The sequence below is a fragment of the Salvelinus sp. IW2-2015 genome, linkage group LG4p, assembly GCF_002910315.2.
Source record: "Salvelinus sp. IW2-2015 linkage group LG4p, ASM291031v2, whole genome shotgun sequence".
Taxonomy (NCBI): domain Eukaryota; kingdom Metazoa; phylum Chordata; class Actinopteri; order Salmoniformes; family Salmonidae; genus Salvelinus; species Salvelinus sp. IW2-2015.
This window is the reverse complement of record NC_036841.1, coordinates 25,087,662-25,090,884: the sequence shown is the minus strand read 5'-3', so window position 1 is coordinate 25,090,884 and position 3,223 is coordinate 25,087,662.

Below are 3,223 nucleotides of genomic sequence, written 5' to 3'. Positions count from 1 at the left end.
TAACTGCGATCAAATATTTGGGTAGCCTCTTTCCACAAGCTTGCCCCACAATAAGTTGCTGTGGAATTTTGGCCCATTCCTCCTGGACAGAGCTGGCTGTAAACCTGAGTCAGGCTTTGTTAGGATCCTTGCTCGCACAGCTTCTTCCAGTTTTTTTTCTTGGCCCACAAATCTTTCTATAGGACTGTGATCGGTCAGGGCTTTGGATGGCCACTCCATACCTCTGACTTTTGTTTGTCCCCTTAGCCATTTTTGCCACAACTTTTGAAGTATTGCTTGTGTGTACCATTGTCCATTTGGATAGACCCATTTGTTTTACCGACCAAGGCTTTCAACAACATGTTGCCTTTCAATCATATCCCTCGTCGATGCGCATCTATTATTTGTGAAGTCCCACCAGTCCCTCCCTGCAGCCAAAGTACCCCCACAACCATTGATTGCTGCCACCCCCGTGCTTCACCAGTCTGCGATGAGTCTCGGCTTGCAGCCTCCCCCTTTTTCCTCCAAACATCGATGTCATTATGGGACAAAAGTTTCTATTTTTGTTTCATTCAGACCGAAGAGGACAGAGGACATAGACCAAAAAGTATTGATCTTTGTCCCCATGTGCAGTTGCAACCAGTCAGTCTGGCTCTCCCCTTTACACGCCGTTTTGGAGAGGTGCTTCTCCCCCCCCCCCCCCTTGCTTGACCAGCCCTTTCAGGTCTATGTCGCTACTAGGACCTTCGTTTTACTGTGGATATACGCATACTTTTGTAACCCCGGTTCTCCCTCCCAGCATCCTTCAAAGGTCCTTTGCTGTTTGTTCTGGGATTGATTTTGCACTTTTCGCACAAAAGCTATGTTAAATCTCTAGCGAGACAGAACGTTCTCCTTCACTGAGCAGGTTATGACACCTGCGTTGTCCCATGAGTGTTGGTGATTACCTTGGTTACGCTATTGTTTTGTACTAGTGACCATGAATGTCTCGAGCGGGTACCGGGGTTATATGGTTGCGTACTATTGTTTGTACAGATGAATGTGGTACCTTCAGGCGTTTGGAAATTGCTCCCAAGGATGAACCAGACTTGTAAAGGTCTACAATTTATTTTCTTAGGTCTTGGCTGATTTCTTTTGATTTTCCCATGATGTCAAGCAAAGAGGCACTGAGTTTGAAGTTAGGCCTTGAAATACATCCACAGGTACACCTCCAGTTGACTCAAATRATGTCAATTAGCCTRTCAGAAGCTTCTAAAGCCATGACATCATTTTCTGGAATTTTCCAAGCTGTTTAAAGGCACAGTCAACTTAGTGTATGTAAACTTCTGACTGACTGGAATTGCGATACAGATTATTTCACTTAAAATTCCCTGTATGTAAACAATTGTTGAAAGAAAATTTTAAAAGTAGATGTCCTAACCGACTTGCCAAAACTATAGTTTGTGGAGTGGTTGAAAAACAAGTTTTAATGACTCCAACTTAAGTGTAAGTAAACTTCCGACTTCTAATGTATACATCACATTTACATAAGTATTCAGACCCTTAAATCAGTACTTTGCTGAAGCACCTTTGGCAGTGATTACAACCTCGAGTCTTCTTGGGTATGACACTACAAGCTTGGAACACCTGTATTTGGGGAGTTTCTCCCATTCTTCTCTGCAGATTCTCTTAAGCTCTGCCAGGTTGGATGGGGAGCGTCGCTGCACAGCTATTTTCAGGTCTCCAGAGATGTTAGATCGGTTCAAGTCCGGGCTCTAGCTGGGCCACTGAAGGACATTCAGAGACTTGTCCCGAAGCCACTTTTGAGTTGTCTTGGCTGTGTGCTTAGGGTCGTTGTCCTGTTGGAAGGTGAACCTTTGACAGCTGTCTGAGGTCCTGAGCGCTCTGGAGCGGTTTTTCATGAAGGATCTCTGTACTTTGCTCCGCTCATCTTTGCCTCAATCCTGACTAGTCTCCCAGTCCCTGCCGCTGAAAAACTTCCTCACAGCATGATGCTACCACTACCATGCTTTACCGTAGGGATAGTGCCAAGTTTCCTCCAGACGTGACTTGGCATTCAGGCCAAAGAATTTAATGTTGGTTTCATCAGACCAGAGAATCTTGTTTATCATGGTTTTAGAGTCCTTTCGGTGCCTTTTGGCAAACTCCAAACGGGCTGTCATGTGCCTTTTCCTGAGGAGTGGATTCCGTCTGGCCACTACCATAAAGGCCTGATTGGTAGAGTGCTGCTGAGATGGTTGTCCTTCTGGAAGGTTCTCCCATTTCCACAGAGGAACCCTGGAGCGCTGTCAGAGTGACCATTGGGTTCTTGCTCACCTCCCTGACCAAGACCATTCTCCCCCGATGGCTCAATTTGGCCGGGAGGTCAGTTCTAGGAAGAGTCTGGGTGGTTCCAAACTTCTTGGGGACTTTCAATGCTGCAGACATTTTTTGGTACCCTTCCCCAGATCTGTGCCTCATACAGTCCTGTCTCGGATCTCTACAGACAATTCCTTCAACCTCATGGCTTGGTATTTGCTCTGACATCCACTGTCAACTGTGGGACCTTATATAGACAGATGTGTGCCTTTCCAAATCATGTCCAATCCATCCACCTGAAAGGTGTGGCATATCAAGAAGCTGATTAAACAGCATGATAATTACACAGGTGCACCTTGTGCTGGGGACAAAAAAATACACTAAAATGTGCAGCTTTTTCACACCCAATGCCTCAGATGTTTCAAGTTTTGAGGGAGCATGCAATTGGTATGGTGACTGTAGCAATGTCCACCAGAGAATCTGATGTTCATTTCTCTACCATAAGTTGTTTTAGAGAATTTGGCAGTACGTCCAACCGGCCTCACAACCACAGACCACGTRTAACCACTTCAGCCCAGGACCTCGACATCCGGGATCATCGGGGACCAGCAACCCAGAGAGCTGATAAAACTGAGAAGTATTTCGGTCTGTAATAAAGCCCTTTTGATTAGAAAAAGTATTCTGATTGGSTGGGCCTGGCTCCCCAGTGTGTRGGCCTGGCTCCCAAGTTGGTGGGCCTATGCCCTCCCAGGCCCACCCATGGCTGCGCCCCTGCCCAGTCATGTGAAATCCATAGATTAGGGCCGAATTAATATATTTCAATTGACTGATTTCCTTATATGAACTGCAACTCTGTAAAATCGTTGAATGTTGCATGTTGCATTAATATTTTTGTTCTATATAAAGTATTGACATTTTTTGCAGACCCACGGCAGTACCTCCGGTT